General features: G+C 44.7%; 1 protein-coding gene across 1 annotated transcript in view; it reads left to right on the top strand.

Moving 5' to 3' along the window:
* The first annotated feature begins 13,257 nt into the window (after positions 1 to 13,257).
* Positions 13,258 to 21,432, top strand: part of PCDH11X (protocadherin 11 X-linked) — a 631,477-nt gene continuing 623,302 nt past the window's right edge. Inside the window, exon 1 of the mRNA XM_070760147.1 lies at positions 13,258 to 13,975. The gene's annotated coding sequence lies outside the window, so the exon portion shown is untranslated. The remainder of the gene's footprint in view (positions 13,976 to 21,432) is intronic.

Raw genomic sequence — 21,432 nt, 5'->3', positions numbered from 1 at the left:
CCAGTGGGTGCGCAGTTGCCTATCGGTGCAAGATTTGTCTTCTGCGCATGCTCAGCAAGCAAAATTATGCATGAAGATTTCAGTGATTTTCACCAATATTTTTGCTTCGCCGTATGCACAGAAGCAAAAAAAAAAAATAAATCAACAAAAATCACCAAAATCCCACAAGTGTCTTCACTTTTGATTGCTGTGCATGCGCAGATCTTGCACGGACACATGCCAGCACATGTCAGGGATGTGCAGCTGTGTGCACATCCCAAAGGTCGCTACTGGAATGTAGCACCTTACCGTTCCGGTCAGTGTTCCCTCTAATTTTTTTAGGGGGTGGGCGGAAAAGTATAGTGTCTGAGCGGCAGTCCCTTCGGGACTGGGCAGCACAGAAATATTAAATAAATAGATAGATAGATAGATAGATAGATAGATAGATAGATAGATAGATAGACAGACAGACAGACAGACAGACAGACAGACAGACAGACAGACAGACAGACAGACAGACAGACAAACAAATAAAAAACCCACCCTGTTTTGCCTCAGAGAATTTCAAAATAAAATACTGTACTGTGTGTCTATAACAGTGAGCTCATAATAGGGCAACTCTATCAATATCAAAATGCCACTTAAATAGTTGAGCTAGTTTCAAACTAGATTTTGATTTTCTTTCTCTCTTCCTTACTCCCATTCCTTTTCTTTCTTTTTTCCTTCCTCTCTTTTTTCTATCTGTTTCTCTCTCTTCCTCTCTTCCTCTCTCTCTCCTTCCCTCTCACTCTTTCCCTCTCGGCTTCTGGGCAGGTTTGGAAAACTCTGAGTTGATGATGATTTTTAAGTGACCGATTGCTCACTGCTCAGCTTAGAGGAAACTATGGTTCCGGTAGCAGGCCATCAGTGGTCATATAATATATGTGGATATACGCATTATTTCAACATTGTTGTGACTTTAAGCCAATGGTAGTACGGTCAGGTACGCAGAACCTGTAGAAATTTTTTTATTTTTTATTTTTTATTTCTCTTCTGGACTCTGGGTGATGTTTTTCCTATCGCAGTAAATGAGGTTGAATGCGTATAATTTTAGAAGAGCTGTGCATGCCTGTGTGTGTGTACATACACATATAGTTTATATAGTAGTTAATGTATATTTTTGTGCGCCTGTGTGTATATATATATGTACACATATGGCATATATACATAGAATTAAATAGTATATTTTGGATGCTCAGTAATAATAAGTAGATTGTATCTCTTTGAGACGAGGAGAGGCCAGGCACCGTAACCCTAACCCAAACTCTTGACGTGAGTGACGTCAGGTTGGCTACCTTTAAGCCAGTCACGTGACATTTAAGCCACTCGTCTGGTCACATGATCATGAAGCCACTCCCACCTGGTCACATGGCTGACAAGCCACACCCACAAAATAAGCCACACCCACTGCGTGGCAGTAAAAATCAGACCTTCACTGCTTCAATTGGACATACGAATGAATGGTCATAAGTTGAGGGCCGCCTTTAAACAGGGCAAGAGTTTGCCCATGTTCAAAATGGGCAGTCAAGAAGTTTAAGTTTAAGTTTAATCAGATTTGTATGCTGCCCCTCTCCGCAGACTCGGGGCGGCTCACAGCAATAACAATACAATGTAAAACAAATCTAATATTTAAGTTAATTTAAAAAAACACCACAAATTAAAACCAATCATACATACTAGCGTACCATGCATAAATTTTATAAGCCTAGGGGGAGGAAACATGTCAATTCCCCCATGCCTGATGACAGAGGTGGGTTTTAAGGAGCTTACGAAAGGCTAGGAGGGTGGGGGCAACTCTGATATCTGGGGGGAGTTGGTTCCAAAGGGTCGGGGCTGCCACAGAGAAGGCTCTTCCCCTGGGTCCCGCCAACCGACATTGTTTAGTTGATGGGACCCGGAGATGGCCAACTCTCTGGGACCTAACTGGTCGCTGGGATTCGTGCGGCAGAAGGCGGTCCCGGAGATATTCTGGTCCAGTGCCATGAAGGGCTTTATAGGTCATAGCCAACACTTTGAATTGTGACCGGAAACTGATCGGCAACCAATGCAGACTGCGGAGTGTTGGTGTGACATGGGCGTATTTAGGAAAGCCCATGACTGCTCTCGCAGCTGCATTCTGCACGATCTGAAGTTTCCGAACACTCTTCAAAGGTAGCCCCATGTAGAGAGCATTACAGTAGTCGAGCCTCGAGGTGATGAGGGCATGAGTGACTGTGAGCAAATGAAAAAGGGAAGAGAGGGTATGACAAGATCACTTTTCCTTTTCTTTTTTTCTCCTTTTCCCTTTTTCTTTGCTCTTATTGAGATTCATTGCCAACCCCCTAGAAAAAAAAGACCAAAAAAAAAAATCCCACACCTAATTACATTGTCATCAGCAAGTGAGCTCATTTGCTTCACGAAGCAATATTTACAGTTTTCCGCTCCCCACCCTTCCACGTCTCTACCTCTTAAAATATAATTAAAAACCGGCACTTGGTCAATGGTGAAATCGTGTCTCTGAGGCTTCGGTTAAAACCCCAAGTGTGGCTATCAGTTCAGAGGGGTGAACGCAGAGGAAATATTTGCCCTCACCTTTGCTCTCTAATTAGAAATCAAGGGAAAATGGCAAAAAAACCCACCACCACAACAAAACCTCACACCGCAGTGGAGGTGACAAGGAATGAAGAAACAAATTTTATCTATCCAGTACAAAGGAGGTGGGGGGATAGTGTGCTGAAGTTTCACATCTATTTTGAAATCTATGTGGTAATGCATCCTTTAATTATTATTTAAGAATAAAATGTAATCGGTATGCAGTCAAACGCTAAGTTATGTTGAAGAGGTGTTCATAAAGCATCCAGAATATAATATAATAGTATAATACTATAATATAATGCAATGCAATGCAATGCTATATTATATTATATTAATAATAATAATTAATAATAAATTATTAGATTTTTATGCCGCCCCTCTCTGAGGACTCGGAGCGGCTATATATAATAGTAAATTATATTATTATATTATATTATATTATATTATATTATATTATATTATATTATATTATATTATATTATATTATATTATATAGAATAGAATAGAATAGAATAGAATAGAATAGAATAGAATAGAATAGAATAGACTTTTTATTGGCCAAGTGTGATTGGACACACAAGGAATTTGTCTTGGTGCATATGCTCTCAACGTACATAAAATAAAATATACATTTGTCAAGAATCATGTGGTACAACACTTAATGATTGTCATAGGGGTCAAATAAGCAATGAAGAAGCAATATTAATAAAAATCTTAGGATATACGCAACAAGTTACAGTCATACAGTCAACATGGGAGGAAATGGGTGATAGGAATGATGAGAAAAACTAGTAGAATAGAAGTGCAGATTTAGTAGAAAGTCTGACAGTGTTGAGGGAATTATTTGTTTAGTAGAGTGATGGTGTTCGGGGAAAAACTGTTATATTATATTGTTATATTATGTTATATTATGTTATATTATTATATTATATTATATCATATCATATTATATCATTTTAGCTTAAAATATAACATAATATTTTTTTAAGCTTTTGGGCATGAAGGGAGAGTATTGTGTCAGCTGTAAAAGGATCAGGACTGGATGTTAAACTGCAGCCAAAATAATTATTTAGGTTTATTCACAGGAATCTAGACAATTAAGAAAGGAGAGTGTTTGTAGCTGAGAGATGTCATGCAGGAATGTTTGATGCTCTCTGGGCTTGGTTGTTTTCTTGCAGACGTTTCATTACCAAACTAGGTAACGTCATCACAGTGCATTGGGTAATGAAGCAGCTAATAGCAATAGCATTTAGATTTAAATACTGCTTCACAGTGCTTTACAGCCCTCTCTAAGCGGTTTACAGAGAGTAAGCATATTGCCCCCAACAATTGTGGTAAGCCGCCCTGAGTCCTGGTTAGAGTGTATCACTGCAGGCTACTTCAGCTAACTGCTAGCTGCAGTTCAGCAGTTCAAATCTCACCACCGACTCAAGGTTGACTCAGCCTTCCATCCTTCCGAGGTGGGTTAAATGAGGACCCGGATTGTTGGGGGCAAGAGGCTGATTCTGTAAACGGTTTAGAGAGGGCTGTAAAAGCTCTATGAAGCAGTATACAGGGGTATCTCTACTTAACAACTTAATTTGTTCGGTGAGCAGGATCTTAAGTAGAAAAGTTTGTAAGTAGAAGCAATTGTTCCCATAAAAGCAAATAATGCATGCAAAACTATTAGGAAAGAGATAAAAACTCAGAATTTGGATGGGAGGAGGAGGAGGAAGAAGAGGAGGAGGACAGTCGCTGTCCAGAGCGAAGGGAGCATTTCTTTTCTCTGGGCACTGGCAGAAGTTTATTCCCTCTCCAAGCGCCCAGAGAAAGGAAAATGCTTTCTTCGCTCTGGACTGCCAAAGCCTCATTTAGCGCCACCGAAAGGCTCCTCTGGCAGCCCAGAAAAGCCCGAGATGGCTGGGATTAAAGGGGGAAGGGCAGGAAACTAGCCAGGCCTTCGTGCCGCTCTCAAATCTCCTGGGAAATTTTTCCGGGCTCGGGTTCTTAAGTAGAAAATGGTTCTTAAGAAGAGGCAGAAAAATCTTGAACACCCGTTTCTTATCTAGAAATGTTCTTAAGTAGAAGCATTCTTAAGTAGAGGTACCACTGCATAAGTCTAAACGCTATTGCTATTGCTTATTCGTCTTTCTATCCCAAGGCTCATCTCTCTTCCTTGACTCAGTGTCCTCCAGAGATATTCAGGTCCCACCAGGCTCGCCCGATTGAATCAAGGATTATTATTATTATTATTATTATTATTATTATTATTATTATTATTTATTTGATTTGTATGCCGACCCTCTCCGCAGACTCGGGGTGGCTAACAACAGTGGTAAAACAACATGAACAATCCAATTAATAAAAACAACTAAAAAACCCTTATTATAAAAAACCCAAACATACACACAAACATACCATGCATAACTTGTAGTAGCCTAGGGGGAAAGGATAACTTAACTCCCCCATGCCTGGCGACAAAGGTGGGTCTTAAGTAATTTGCGAAAGACAAGGAGGGTGGGGGCCATTCTAATATCTGGGGGAGTTGGTTCCAGAGGGCCGGGGCCGCCACAGAGAAGGCTCTTCCCCTGGGGCCCGCCAAACAACATTGTTTGGTCGACGGGACCCAGAGAAGGCCAACTCTAAACAACATTGTTTGGTCGACGGGACCCAGAGAAGGCCAACTCTGTGGGACCTTATCGGCCGCTGGGATTTGTGTGGTAGAAGGCGGTTCTGGATGTTTTCTGGCCCAATGCCATGTAGGGCTTTAAAGGTCATTACCAACACTTTGAATTGTGACCGGAAACCGATCGGCAGCCAGTGCAGGCCACGGAGAGTTGCAGAAACATGGGCGAATCTAGGAAGCCCCACGATGGCTCTCGCGGCCGCATTCTGCACGGTCAGAAGTTTCCGAACACTTTTCAAAGGTAGCCCCATGTAGAGAGCGTTGCAGTAATCGAACCTCGAGTTGATGAGGGCATGAGTGACTGTGAGCAGTGACTCCCTGTCCAAATAGGGCCGCATGCTGGCTGAAGGCTTGGTGGGGGGGTTGAAATCCCCCACATCTGCAGCTGGGGTCTGGAGAAGCCTGCTCTAGCAACCCATTTTTACCAGATAATCATAATCTTGACTTTCCCTAGCCAACAAAATAAAAATAAAACAAAGGGAGGCAAGATTAGCACTAAAACACCCCAGGAAATCCCTCCTTTACAGTAATTTCACCAGTGCAAATGAATCGCACGTACAATAACAGCCAAGGCAAGCGATGTTGAGTCATTTGGTGTCTAAAACAGCTGCTCCAGAACCTTTGTCGGTCATCCTCCCTCATTCAGCAACCACAGACTGGAAGGCAGCGGTGATATTTTGCTGATATTTTGAAACAAATGTATGCAATCCAAAATTTGTGGCTGCTTGACGAATGCAGAGGGACGTGGCCAGCAGCCGATTCTATTGAACTATGCAAGGCGTTTTACCACGTCTGTCTCATATCTCTATGTGGCTGGTTGTCGAGTTGTTGTTGTTGTTTTTTAAAAAATTACTCCCTTCCTCCAAATAACAATATGAAGCAAAGAGAACATCCAAGCGTCGTATTAATCATTTTCTTTAGCAAACATCAAATTTCACCGGTTGTAAATCTCAGCACAAATTATCAAGCACTATAAATTAAGCAGAACCGCCATAGTTCAAAACTACACCTACCTGATCTGGGTTTATCTTAAGCAGGGATGAACTGCATTAATTCTTCAACTGGAGATTACTGAAATATCCAGGGAGACCGAATAGACCAGAAAGAAATACATACAGGAATAAATATTCCAGAAGGCTGTGACAAAATCCCTTCACACTGTTACAAAACAAAACCGCAACCCACATGGAACTATCTATGAAATTGCCGGATTTTATCGATAATTATTATTATTATTTTATCTGGGGATTAATCTTTTCTTATTCCCTTTTGTAGCAATGCTTTGCATAGCAGCTTGATCTTCTCTAAGTAGCAGCTTTATTATATATTTTTTTTAGTTTTGTGCCATGAAACACTTCAATACCTACTGATTCTGGCATCTTGATTTTGTGCATTGGCTGTGTTTTTCTTCCAATCAGCGTAAAATACAACCAATGTTTTATTTCCACGCCGTGAAATGTTTCTCTTGTAGATTTTCCTACAGCCAGGCTCTACTAAAGACATAATAAGAGCAATCTGACCTGTTTTTCAGTCTGTTGGCATATCCAGATGCAAGCTGCTTCTATTAATGTTTTCATTTACACCAAAAAACATGCTTCATTTATATTTCTACAGGATCCTCCCAATAGTCTTGGCAAGGCAGGTTGATGATGGTAAAACCATCAATGCTAGCATACGATGAACGGTGAAGGACCAGGAAAGGCAAGATATTTGCGGGCATAGTTCCCTCATCAACTCAGAGTTTTCCAAACCTGCCCAGAAGCCAAGAGGGAAAGAGTGAGAGGGAAGGAGAGAGAGAGGAAGAGAGGAAGAGAGAGAAACAGATAGAAAAAAGAGAGGAAGGAAAAGAGAAAGAAAAAGAATGGGAGTAAGGAAGAAAGAAAATCAAAATCTAGTTTGAAACGAGCTCAACTATTTAAATGGCATTTTGATATTGATAGAGTTGCCCTATTATGAGCTCACTGTTATAGACACACAGTACAGTATTTTATTTTGAAATTCTCTGAGGCAAAACAGGGTGGGTTTCTTATTTGTTTGTTTGTTTGTTTGTTTGTTTGTTTGTTTGTTCGTTCGTTCGTTCGTTCGTTCGTTCGTTCATTCATTCATTCATTCATTCATTCATTCATTCATTATTTCTGTGCCGCCCAGTCCCAAAGGGACTGCCGCTCAGACACTATACTTTTCCACCCACCCCACAAAAAAATTAGAGGGAACACTGTTTGAGGGGCTGCGACAGAGAGGAGGGGGTCAAGCTATTTTCCAAGGCACCTGACTGCCAGACAAGGAATAATGGATGGAATTTGGAAACTGAACAAGGAGAGATTCAGCCTAGAAATAAGGAGAAATTTTCTGGCAGTGAGAGCAATCAACCCATGGAACAGAAGTTGCCTTTGGAAGTTCAACTTCATGAACTCAATTTATATAGTCTGGAGGACAGAAGGGAAAGGGGAGACATGATCAAAACATTTAAATATGTTAAAAGGGTTAAATAAGGTTCAGGAGAGAAGTGTTTTTAATAGGAAAGTGAACACAAGAACAAGGGGACACAATCTGAGGTTAGTTGGGGGAAGGATCAGAAGCAACGTGAGAAAATATTATTTGGCTGAAATAGTAGTAAATGCTTGGAACAAACTTCCAGCAGAAGTGGTTGGTAAATCCACTGAATGTAAACATGCCTGTGATAAACATATATCCATCCTAAGATAAAATACAGGAAATAGTGTAAGGGCAGACTAGATGGACCATGAGGTCTTTTTCTGCCGTCAAAGTTCTGTTTCTATGAGCTGTAAATATTCTCTTTGAAAGGTAGGTTGGTTCACACCTGTTCTGTCTGGGTCACTCCGGAAGCCAAGACCAACCCAAAAAGAGAATCCAGACACACTGGTAAAAGGCAAAGGCAGTTTTATAAAATTCAAGAAAAACACAGGTAACAGAAAATGTCCTTACAAACAGGAAAACGCTGTATCTTCAGATATATCCACGAAGGCAAAAGTCCCTGCAGCAATACAGGATTCTTGCTGCCAAGACGAGGCTGTAGATAGCAGACCTACACCTCCCACGGGTCTTCCAAACTGCTGGGCCACAAGCCAGGAACAGAGACGCCGAGAACAAAGCAGGACACCGTAACTCCAACTGATAACACTCCACATGGCTTCAAGGGCTTGCCTGCCTTTTAAACCCTGCTAAGGAGGACCACACCCAAGCCCAGCTGTTCCTAAATCAGTGCTGATAATACTTCTTTAATTGCTCCTTTCTTTGATCTGAACGTCTCTGTCGCATGTCAATGACGGCTTGGGCTTCATCACCTAATGACTCCAAGTTACTGGCTGGGGAGAGCCCCCCCCCCCCGGGGCTCTCATGCTGTTCTCCTTCGTCCCATTCCTGACTTTCCTCTCCCCCGTCCGACTGTTCAGCCCCCTCCTCTTCGCTGTCATCCTCCTCCGGGCATGGAGCCAGCAGAGACACAGCCGGCCCCTGAGCAGCCTCAGGCTGAACCACAACACCACCTAAGTTCTAATGTGGTTGGATTTGGTTGAGGCTCTTGTGTGGGTCTAGCTAAACCCAAGTTTAAATCCAAAGGAAGTTGGAAAAGCAAACCATGCTTGGCGTGAGCAAAGTAGATAGAAACATAGAAACATAGAAGACTGACGGCAGAAAAAGACCCCATGGTCCATCTAGTCTGCCCTTTTACTATTTCCTGTATTTTATCTTAGGATGGATATATGTTTATCCCAGGCATGTTTAAATTCGGTTACTGTGGATTTACCAACCACGTCTGCTGGAAGTTTGTTCCAAGGATCTGCTACTCTTTCAGTAAAATAATATTTTCTCATGTTGCTTTTGATCTTTCCCCCAACTAACTTCAGATTGTGTCCCCTTGTTCTTGTGTTCACTTTCCTGTTAAAAACACTTCCCTCCTGAACCTTATTTAACCCTTTAACATATTTAAATGTTTCGATCATGTCCCCCCTTTTCCTTCTGTCCTCCAGACTATACAGATTGAGTTCATGAAGTCTTTCCTGATACGTTTTATGCTTAAGACCTTCCACCATTCTTGTAGCCCGTCTTTGGACCCGTTCAATTTTGTCAATATCTTTTTGTAGGTGAGGTCTCCAGAACTGAACACAGTACTCCAAATGGGGTCTCACCAGCGCTCTACATAAGGGGATCACAATCTCCCTCTTCCTGCTTGTTATACCTCTAGCTATGCAGCCAAGCATCCTACTTGCCTTTCCTACCGCCCGACCACACTGCTCACCCATTTTGAGGCTGTCAGAAATCACTACCCCTAAATGAACAATTGTATTATGAGAACCCTCCAGAAACTCATGCCTGAATGGAGTTTCAACCTGAAGCTGTTAACCATCATGCTACCTTAGCAGAGGAATTCAAAAGAAGCAGCGGGAAGAATTAGACCAAGTATTTGCCAGCTGATTTTTAAGGCGGAAGGTATCTTTGTGTGCTTGTCACTTTTCTCCGCTTTCAGCAACTTGATGAAGAAAAAGTGCTCCGAGGTGCATGCAACTATAACAGGAAGCTATCACAGGTGTGCAACTCTATGGGAAAAGGTTGCAACTGGATGGATGGATGGATGGAAACCTATGTAGAGGACCCGGATTGTGGGGGCAATAGCCTTGCTCTGTTAAAAAAGTGCTATTGCTAACATGTTGTAAGCCGCCCTGAGTCTAAGGAGAAGGGCGGCATAAAAATGGAATGAATGAATGAATGAACGAATGAATGAATAAATAAGAGATTCAACATAGAAATAAGGAGATTTTTTTCTGAAGGTGAGAACAACCAACCAACGGAACAGAAGTTGCCACCAGAAGTTTTGGGAGCTTCATCCCTGGAAGCTTTCAAGAAGAGACTGGACTGCCATTGGTCAGAAATGGTGTGGGGTTGGACTAGATGACCTACAAGGTTTCCCTTCCAACCCTGTTATTCAAATTTCACTGGCTCAAGGTTGACTCAGCCTTCTATCCTTCATTGACTGGTAAAATGAAGACCTAGATCTGTGATGGCAAGGTGGCACGATGTGGCACGAGGAGACATACTTGCTGGCACATGAGCTCAGTTCCAGCACACATGTGGGCGCCTGCCAGCTGATTTTTGGCTCGCATGGAGGCTCTAGGAGGGCCTTTTTGGCCTCCGGAGGGCCACCAGGGGGGCAGGAGATGGCATTGCCAAGCTCCGTGAAAGCCTCTGGCGCCTGGATAGGGAGAAAAATGGGCCTCCTTGGCCCACTGAAAGTCAGGAAATGGGGCACCATGGGCACATGAGAAGGTATTGAATATGGGTGTGGGCACATACATGCAGCTTGCAATAGCACGTACATGCACTATTTTGGCACCCGAGGGAGAAAAAGGTTCGCCATCACTGACCTCGACTGTTGGGGCCAATATGTTGACTCTGTGTCAACCGCTTAGAGAGGGCCGTAAAGCCCCGTGAAGCGGTATATAAGTCTAAGTGCCATGGCTATTCTTCAGAGGGTCGTTTTACATGCTGGAGAACCCAGTGAAGAGGGCCAGAGAAAGAAGTGAGGAGAAAGACACCTCGCTGGAGTCATCCTCCAATGTTTTCTGCTAGACAAAAGCTCCCCAAGGAAAGAAGTTACTGGTGAATGGCAATTTCCTTCCCCGTTCATCTTAAGGAAGTGACAAGCTGTATTTGCAGACGCTCCTTTGCTGCATCGAGAAATGAGGCTTACTGAAATGGGGTGCAAGCGTCATTATTAACACAACAGAGTCTTCTCGTTCTAGTTGAACCTGTTGATGAAGTTCCAGTTCATCAAAATCAAGATATGACTGCTGGGTTTAGCCAAAAACTGAGTTCAGCTACCACGGGTAGCCAAAAAATATGTCCTGTACCAGGGTCCGGATGCTTCACATGCTGGCTTTGCCCACTCCCATTTTAGCGAAGGGGGGAAAGTCAAACTACATCACTTAATGACAATGTAAGTTTGACAACTCTGTTCTATACAGATAGTCCTTGACTGAACAACCACTGTTTAAAGTTACAAGGGTACAGAAGAGAGAGAGAGAGTGAGGGAGAGAGGAAGAGAGAGGGAGAGAGGGGGAGAGAGAGGGGGGAGAGAGGGAGAGAGGGAGGGAGAGAGAGAGGGAGAGAGAGAGAGAGGGAGAGAGAGGGAGATGGAGAGAGAGTACAGGGGGGAGAGAGAGAGGAAGAGGGAGGAAGAGAGAGAAAGAGGAAGGAAGAGAAAGGGAGAGAAAGAGGGAGATAGGGGGTGAGAGAGGGGTGAGAAAGAGAGCTAAAGAGGGAGAGAGAGAAAGAGAGAAGGAGGGAGAGGGGGGAGAGAGACAGAGAGAGAAAGAGGGAGGGAGGGAGAGAGGGAGACCATGTTTCATACTTACAACCATGGTTACCTGATCACAAGTCAGATCCTTGGCAACCAGTTCATATTTATGATGGGGGCAGTGTGATCCTCTTTGGAGACCTTCTAATGGGCAGAGACAATGGAGAAGGCGGCTTCCCTCAACAACTGTGTCAACCGCAGTGGTTCACTTAATAGCCTTGGTAAAACAACGGGGCAAGACCGGCTTGAAAAAAAAAGTCTTGCCTCAATTACGATCTGTCCTGAGACTGAACTCTCTTTGTGGCTCCCGCAGTCTCCCGAATGCTCCAGGGAGGGGAACATGAACAGCAATCTCCTCAAAGCAACTTGGTGTCCAGTTGAGCAAATCCTTTAATGAACTAATTAATCCATTAATTAATTCATTGTCGGAAAACAGAAAGCCCAAGGAAGTCAACAGAGTCCAGCCTTTTATGGGAACCCTGCCTGGATGGTCCTATGGATTTCCACAGCTCTCTCAAGTGGAGGTCATGTGATTAACCAGGGACAGGTGAGCGATCTGGACCCACCTGAAGCTCATCTTTGAATAAGGATGCCCAGGATTTGCCTAGTGGGAATTTTAAGGCCTGAGCTTCACCTGCAGTTCCTTCCGGGGGTTTTCAGCTTCCAAGGTGAGGAGAAAGCAAAAGGTTGGTTTAACTAGTGGACTCCCAGGCAGGTCACAATAGGATTGGCCAGTTGTGCTGGTGGCTTGGCTGTACCAAGCTGCAGAGTATCCAGTGACCACAGGCTGTGAGTAAGGAAGTGGAGGACTTTGGGATGACATCCAAGTTGAACTATTAAAATTCCTGAGGGAATTGAAATCTTTCTTTCTTTCTTTCTTTCTTTCTTTCTTTCGCTTGCTTTTTATTTATTTATTTCCTCCCCCCTCCCTTCCTTCCTTCCTTCCACCTGTCTATTTTTCCTTCCTCCCTCCCTCCCTCACTTCCTTCTTTTCTATTTCCTTCCATCCTTCATCCAATTTCTTCCACTCTATCCCTTGGCCCATTTCCTTCCTTCCTTCCTTCCTTCCTTCCTTCCTTCCTTCCTTCCTTCCTTCCTTCCTTCCTTCCTTCCTTCCTGCCTGCCTGCCTGCCTGCCTGCCTGCCTGCCTGCCATTTCCTTCAACTCTATCCCTTATCCCATTTCCTTCCTTCATCCTATTTCCTTCCACCCCATCCCTACTTCTTTATTTCCTTCCACTCCATCCCGATTCCTTCCTTCCCTTCCCTCCTCCCATCATCTTCCCTCTATTCCTTGTCCTCCTTCCTCCCTTCTTCCCTCTCCAAGAAAGACCGACGGCAAAACAAGCGATCCCAACGAAGAAGCCAAGACTTTTTCTCATGCACGTCCAAGGAAGGGGGGGAAAAACACCTCTCCCTCTTTCCCACGAAAGCAACCCCGCGGCGGCCTCGAGACGCCTCCCGGAGGCACCCAAACTTCTCGCCGACTTCCAAAGGGAAACGCGGGCGGGACCCCCGCCTTCTCCGGCTCTCCAGAACCCCCTTCCTTCATCCCCAAACGTAGCCATCCTCCACGGGGCTCTTTTACGCCGGGATTCCACCACTCGCTCGCTCGCGGAGCTCCAAAAAGCAGCCGCCGCCGCCGCCGTTCGCAGGAGCCTTTAAGACCGCGCGGGGAGAGCGAGCGAGAGGGAGGCGAGGTGGGCGGGCGGGCGGTGGGGCGAGCTCGCCCGCTTTGCAAAAAAAAAAAAAAATCTTCATTTTTTTTTTAAAAAAATATCCCCCCTCCTCTCATTTGCATGTCCCCCTTCCTCCTCCTTCTCCTCCTCCTCTCGCACCGCCCGCCCCTTTCGCAGTGATGTCAGGCGCGGCGAGGACTTGCAGGCGCTGTCGGGGGAAAGCGGAGTTCAGACGCCAGCCGCTGAAGCAGCGCGCAGCCCGGGCGACCGCCGCGCGGAGGAGCCGCGGTGCAAGCAACGGCGGCGGCGGTAGTAAAGGCAACGGGGGAAGCTGCGGGGCGAACGCGGGCTCGGAGTTGGCAGCGGCTCGCCTCCGGGGCCAGCCAGGCGCGTCGCCCGCAACCGGCTCGGCTAGCCGCGGGCGCGCAAGCAGGAGGAGGAGAGCTCCCGCTCCCGCGCATCTTTCCGCCGGCGTGGACGGTCGTTGGGCTCCGGGCGCCGCGGCATCTTCGTTGGGCATCCTCGGCATCTCCGACGGGCTCGCTCGGCTGCCGAGGAGGAGGAGGAGGAGAAGGTGGACCGCCGTCGTTGTTCAAGCCGCTCGGAGTTGCTGGCACTAACCGGAGGATTTTTTTAAAAAATCACATTTTTTTTTGCTGGGTTTTTTCCCCACCTCGTTTTTGCTTTCTGCCTCGCCTTCTTTTCAAGTTGGGCGAAATCTCCTCGGGTAAGTTCTCGAGGCGGCTGCCGGACTTGTCCGCCGTCTTTTTTTTCTCCTTCCTTCCTTCCTTCCTTCCTTCCTTCCTTCCTTCCTTCCTTCCTTCCTTCCTTCCTTCCTTCCTTCCTTCCTTCCTTCCTTCCTTCCTTCCTTCACCCATTCCTTCCCTCCCATTCCTCCCTCCCTTCCTTCTTTTCTTGTCTTGCAAGCATTCCTTTGGAGATTGTGGCTGGGATGGAGAGGGGGGAGGGAGAGAGGGATGGGCGGGCGGGGGGGTCTCACTTTTATGAGAGAGCCCTAACTTGGACGCTTCCCCCCACCTCTTTGCAATTGCAAAGGAGGGCGAGGGGTGGGTGGGAGGGAGAGGGTGGCCCAGTGTCCTTCCTCTTTTTTTGCGTTTTGATTTTTGGGGACGGGGTAGCGACGTGCCCCCCCCCGAGCCTCGTCCCGTTCCCGATACCCCCATTTCGGATCCCTGGGAAATTTCCTCTCTTTTCCCTCCTTACCCCTCCCTCTCCCTCTCTCCCCCCCATTCCTCTTTCAATGTTGAGCTGAAGAAGAATTCCCCCTGGGGTGCGCTTTGAGCCTTCCTTCCTTCCTTCCTTCCTTCCTTCCTTCCTTCCTTCCTTCCTTCCTTCCTTCCCTCCCTCCCTCCTTCCTTCCTCCTTGTCTCCCTTCCCTACATCTATTCTTCCTTCCTTCCCTAAATCTATTCTTCCTTCCTTCCTTCTCTCCCTCCTTCCTTCCTCCTTGTCTCCCTTCCCTACATCTATCCTTCCTTCCTTCCCTACATCTATTCTTCCTTCCTTCCTTCCCTGCATTTATTCTTCCTTCCCTCCTTCCTTCCTTCTCTCCTTCCTTCCTCCTTGTCTCCCTTTCCTACATCTATTCTTCCTTCCTTCCTTCCCTAAATCTACCCTTCCTTCCTTCCTTCTCTCCCTCCTTCCTTCCTCCTTGTCTCCCTTCCCTGCATCTATTCTTCCTTCCTTCCCTACATCTATTCTTCCTTCCTTCCTTCCCTGCATTTATTCTTCCTTCCCTCCTTCCTTCCTTCCTTCCTTCCTTCCTTCCTTCCTTCCTTCCTTCCTTCCTTCCTCCCCCTCCGACTCGGAGGCAGCGGGGATCCAAGCGTGGCTGGGGGGGGGGGGGGAGCCGATTTAGCTCGGTTGGCTCGGAGAGGGAATTGAAGGTAAGGGGCGGGCGAAGGGTTGCCGCGGGTGGCGGTGGTGTCTATCCGGCTGAGCGAGATCGAGAAGGACGGGGAAAGCGTTGAATCGCGAGCAGAGGCGATCCTCTCCCCCCCCCCCAATCCCCCACTCTCTCCTCGATTCCCCCATCCTTATGGACGAGCCTCGGGGGAATGTGTTGACTTTCCCGGCGTGGGGAGCGAAGGTAGAAGAAGTCTTCGCGTTCGGGAGGCAAACCATTGTGCCCACCGCTTTGCAGGCATGTTGGGCTGGTTGGTCGGGGTCCGTTTGCCCCTTGTGTGTATGTGTTGCGTTGGAGGTGGTGGTGATGATGCTGGTGGTAGGAGAGAGGCAGAAGAAAGATAGACTGCTCAGCCGCTGGGAGGCTCGGTCAACTTGTGGATTGGAGACAGGCACCCGGGTGCCTTATCTTCTCCTCTCCATCCCCATTCCACTTCAAAAGACAACCGCCTCCCCCCCCCTTTTTTACACCTTCCATCCCAGTGCATATTTTTTTGGGGGGGGTGAGGGTGCAGATGAATGAGGGAGGGGATTTTGTGCAGCTAGAGACTGGTGGTGGGTGAATGGGAAGAAGAAGGGGGAAAATGTAGCATCTTCGGTGGGAGGAATGTTAATCTTGTAATGGAGGCTGCATGGGGAAAAAAATATTGCGTTTAGAGAAAAAATAATTAAAAAAATCTCAGCCTGCTGGTATAATAATATGCTTGTGTGTGTTTGTGCAAGAGAAGAAGAGTGAAACCCCCCCAAACAAAACCCAGGCGATGTGTTGGATGGTTAAATGAAGTTCTTTTAATTGAAGGGTTTCCTTGAGCTGGTGGGATGAAGTTGCTTTATTTGGGAGTCTTGGAATGAGATGTACAGCAGTTGGGAAGAAAAAGGGAGAGAGGGAGAGAGACAAAATGAATGGATGTATATCCAGACACTGGTTGATTTGGTGGCATCTTCAGACTGGTGGCAAAGGAAAACCCAAGTTTGGTGGTGTGGAAATTGGGCAGCTTGAAGGTTTGGGGCAGAGCAACTAAAAGGAAGAGACTTTGGTTCCTAGAAGTGTTTCTTTGTCATGGCTCATGGTGGTGGAAGGATGGATGGATGGATGGATGGAAGGAAGGAAGGAAGGAAGGAAACATCAACCGGATTTATTAGATAATTCTCCATCTGCTAGAAATTGGCCCTGGCGTGCTTGAAGGCAAATCAAGTTTGGCTACAGGGCTGAAGGTTTCATTTCTTTCAACCTTGGTTTGGATACTAACTTCTTTAAAAAGTAGTTTTGAAGGTCTGGAATGAGCAGGCATTGTCTTCTGTGTGACCTTGGGTTGGGGTATGGGGTTGCCAGGAGGGGGGGAACAAGGAGAAAACAAAGGTGGGGGTGTGGACCATGAAAAGACACAGCCTTGTCAATAGCTTGAGCCTTCACCATGGATGGATCTGAAACCAGGGATGAGCAAGGGGGTTGATGGAGAGATCTGGTTCATCCCAAATGCCTCTCTCTTGAAAATGTAGCATCTCCAATTTAGGTAGGAAAAAAAAGAGTAAAAGAATGGTTGCTTTCAACACAAAAAACCCACTTTCAACTCTTGCCCTAAGCAAAAAATAACTTTGTTCCCTCTGTTTATGGAAGGTTAGCAAATGAAAAGTTGACATGCCAAGGGAAATATGCACCATATGGGGGTTAAAAACACAGACTTTCTTTCCCTTTCCTATCCTGAATGCCATGATATACTATTTTTGTGCATATATATACATACATGCATGCATATACATTCATGCATATATATATCATACACACACACACACACACACACACACTCTGATGACATTAGTAGAGGACTAACAAAAGCTTAGTTAATTTTAGTAGTTTTTAATGTGCCATTTTAGACGTATATATATGCAGACACACACATATAGACAACTATTGGCATGTTAGTCAAATGTGGAATGAATTCTTTGTATTGGAGATGGTGTAAGTCTGCAAATTAACACACAGGCTTATGATGGCTCGAGGAACAGGTGCCTGATCATCCACAGAGCTGATTTCTACAATGCAATATGAACATGAACATTTGCATGGTCAGGAAAAATGAAATAAAATAAAATAATTTTTGCCTTTAAAACGGGAAACGGGAGCCTGTGCGATGCCTTTCTCCTTGGGTGCTTTCAATACTGTAAAAATTTGCATAAGATAAGGTAAAAAGCGACGCTAAGCCAGAATTTATAATAGAGACACTATTATCTAAGCCGATAATCCCACCTATACAGAGGTGGTGGGTGGAGAAGGTTGATATGGGGGTGGTGGTGCAGAGAGGGGGGGGGGTTGATGGAAGAAAACAGGAAGTGTGTTAATTACAAAGACCCGATTGGAATATTAATGACTACAAATCCTGAGAACAACGTGGAGAGTTAGCTGATGGGGGTGGTGGTGGTGGTGATGGGAAGCAAGAAGAGAGAGCTGGGCAGAAAAGACTTTTTAAATTCCCAGGCATGTTCCTCTTCAGCTGTGTCTGTAGCCGAATCCGAAGATAAAACTGAACATTAGTTAAGCCAACGATTCTTGGAGTGTTCTTTAAAAAAAAAAAAAGATTATAAGAGGATCGACTCTATTATGGGAGGCAAATACCAAATCGTTGTCTGCTGTCGCAGAATGTGTGAATATTCCCCGTTGAAATTGTCCTGTCCAATGAAACTGGAGAGACACAATTTCCTTCTCTCTGTGTGTGGGTGTCTGTCTGTGCTTCTCCCTCTGCTTAAAAGTGTTTAACCATTCGGATCTCCGTCCGCGTTTTAATTCTTTCTCCCACCTGCACAAAAGGTGTTATGGCTTCACAGCCCTGTCTTTCCTGCTAGCAAAAGCTGCCTTCGCTCTTCAGTGTGAGCAGGAGAATACCTGGCTGTATTTAAGGGATAATTTATATTCAGCATAGAACTGCCTGCTTAGTACATTGGCTTTCTACATCATAGCTCCTGCAGAAAGGAAGATCAAAGATTTGGACCTGTAGCGGTGTAAGACGCATTTGTATTCCGCGAGGCCTAGAGGCAACCTTCCCCTCATCCTTCTTCCCTTCCAATAGTCAAGATAATGTTTGTTTCCTTCTTTGCTTTTTTGGTATCGACTGGTTTGGGGTGGGTGGGTGGGTGGTGGTTATAATTTAGTTCTGTGGCTTGCATTCAGAGCTGTTAAGTTGAGTGAACGCAGGGAATTGCCTGCGTTCTTGTACAATCTGCTTTGCGATCAACAAGGAAGCCCCAAGTGGTGGAGACTTAAGGATGTGAAAGACATCGTGTGATCATTTTCTTAAAACTTCCATTTGTCCTAGGTTCTAGGCATCTAGTAGGATCTAGATGGTTGCTTCTTGCTTGATTCAGCATGATCATTGTTTAAGTAAAGGGATCCTGAAATGTCAGATCTTGCGAGATTAGTAACCCTTCTTTCCTTCCTTCCTTCCTTCCTTCCTTCCTTCCTTCCTTCCTTCCTTCATCCCATTTCCTTCCTTCCTTCCTTCATCCCATTTCCTTCCTTCCTTCCTTCCTTCATCCCATTTCCTTCTACTCCATCCCTTGTTCCATTCCATTTCCTTCCTTCCTCTCTCCCTTCCTTCCTTCCTATCCCTTCCTTTCCTCCCTCCCTCCTTCCCTTCCTTTCTTGATATGCTAATGTTTGTAGACTAGTTTCTGATAATGCATCTGGATCTGCTACTGATGTTCAAACTGCCTTGAAGTCTACAGTAACAGGAGAAGAAGCCCTAAATGTCAGCTTGTACACTTCAGATTCAAGTTGTTACAGCACGGAGTTTGCAATTTTGGGCTGTCTTAAAGCTACCACTTTGTTGAGGAAGCCAGCTGTGGTAAAGGCAGCTCAGAAATCAAAGTGTTCGCTTTATTGGCATGGTATAGAAACCGTTCCGGACTCCTAGTAGAGAACAGGGAGTTATCCTACATGGCTCTAGAAGAATTAAACTTTCCTTTGTCCTGGTACTTTCTGGTTTGAGTAGCCTTGGGTTGTCTGAACTCATACTCTGCAGCACCATTCTAACTTCAAAATCATTCCTGTTGAGTATAGCGGAGCTCATGTGATCCTAGTACTGTCGAAGATTCGTACCGGAGTGGTATAAATGACTACATTTGCTAGATTAGAGTAGAGAAAAATGCAAATATATACATGCTCCAAACCCTGTTCGTTGCCCAGTCCATAGACTTGTTTTGCCATTCTACACACGGATATTTTGTGTTAAAAATTCTGCAGTGGGGATTTTTAATGTAGCCGAGTGTGAATTTTTTTTATTATGACGCCCTGTTTTGCAGTGGTCCTTTGTTCTCATCGTAAGCATGCTAAGAGTATCCCTCAGTAGATGTTTCTATGTTAATTGCAGCCTTAATAATAATGCAAACTTAATCAAGTAAAGAAGCCACTGTCTTTCCCATGTGTGAGATGCGACATTAGGAGTCTTCTGATCTTCAGTCACGGGGAAAATAATATAGGGACCCTGGTTTTCGGTTACAAGAAGATTTGTCCTTGATGGACCTCATGTCCTTGAGAAATAGACAGTTCTTTGTGCTCGGAACTCCTTCTTGATTCCTGATTCATTTACACGTCTCACTGAGGTTCAGCCCGCAAAGCTAGGGTGGTCCTATCAGGAAGTACGGTAACTCTGGCACTCGAAGCGACAGATTTTGCGCAGTTGCTTTGCTGGATAACAAGTCTGGGTGATGATGTCATTGGTCTGTATCCTTAAGCATCAAATGCCGCAGCCATTTTGTCACCTACAATGGCCAGGTGTGGGAGACTGAACTTTAGCCCGGGCGTTTGTCAAAGACGGGTGCTCCCAGAAGAATGAACTGCTTAGACACAAGAATGAAATATGGAATAGGAGTGGGGAAAATAATGTAAATTGGGAAGGTGCATTCCATTACCCCGAGAGCCTTGCAAAAGAGAGAGAGAGCTTTTCATTATACCAAAGAGTTTTGAAAGTCAGTCTCTTTCAATTATTGTCCCCGAGTTTAGAGAAGAGACTTGACAAAAATGGTATAAGTTGCTATTATTCCCTTCCGCTTGTAAAAATCCCTGTTAGCAGGTTTCAGACTTGACTTGTTAGCTCTTTCCTCTATGTTACAGAATGATTTTTTTTTTAAAAAAAATATTCTCTGCAGGCTATGGCACAGACACTATTTTCCTGTTTAGGTTTTTTTTTAAAAAAATAAAAAAATCCCATACCAAATATGTAGCCAAATAAGTTATAGCACAATGCTGTTCGTAAATGCATGTTGAGAACTGGCTATATGAATCTATGGCAAGAAGAACTCAGAAAATGAGTGATAGATAGATAGGTAGGTAGGTAGGTAGGTAGGTAGGTAGGTAGGAAGGAAGGAAGGAAGGAAGGAAGGAAGGTAGGTAGATTAGATAGATAGATAGATAGATAGATAGATAGATAGATAGATAGAAAAAAGGTAGGGAAGGAAGGAAGAAGAAAGAAGAAAGGGAAGAAAGAAGGAAAGGAGGGAGGGAAAGATGAAGGGGATGGGAAGGAATGAGAAAGGAAGGAAAGGGGAAGGGGGAAAGGAAAGAAAGAGGGAGAGAAAGAAAGAGAGGGGGGGAAGAGAGAAAGGAAGAGAGAGAGAAAAAGAAAGAAAAAAGAAAGAAAGAAAGAAAGAAAGAAAGAAAGAAAAGCACATTGGAATAAAAATGGATATCATTCATTGGTCAAGCCCTCAAGATAAGATAAGGAAAGACTCAAGGTCAAACTTTTGGGGAGCTACTCCAAGTTCTTTTTAAAAAGCCACTAGGTTTTTGCATGTTCCTAAAATCTGCTTGAAATCCATTTGACCTAACCACTTATTCATTTGGTCTATACTATAGATGAACTATAGTTTATCTATCCTAGTAAATTGAAACCAAACTAAGTTAGGGCTTAACATGATGTATGAAGAAGAAGAAGGGAGAAGTTTAGACTGCTGGCTCCTTGAGGTTATTTTACCAAAAATATGTATCGCTCGAGGCAGGAACACAGCTTGAAATACATAAAAGACTAGATTGTATTGAATTTGTGTGATGATTTCAATCGTGTGTCATCTTTGAAATTCCTGGGATATTTTTGCAGGAAGAAAGTGCTCCCCGTTTGGTTTCTGATGTGTTTTTGGACAGACTATAATTGTGATATTTCTTTAGAGCAAGAGAGAAAAATGTGTAACTCTGAGGTTTCTGGCATTGCAGTCCTGACAATGACCACATGTAGGGTGGCAGCTTTGACTTAACATCTAGCATTTGGA

The sequence above is a fragment of the Erythrolamprus reginae genome, chromosome 8, assembly GCF_031021105.1.
Source record: "Erythrolamprus reginae isolate rEryReg1 chromosome 8, rEryReg1.hap1, whole genome shotgun sequence".
Classification (NCBI taxonomy): Eukaryota; Metazoa; Chordata; class Lepidosauria; order Squamata; family Dipsadidae; genus Erythrolamprus; species Erythrolamprus reginae.
The sequence above is the reverse complement of the archived record's forward strand: the minus strand, read 5'-3'. Positions and strand labels throughout refer to the sequence as shown.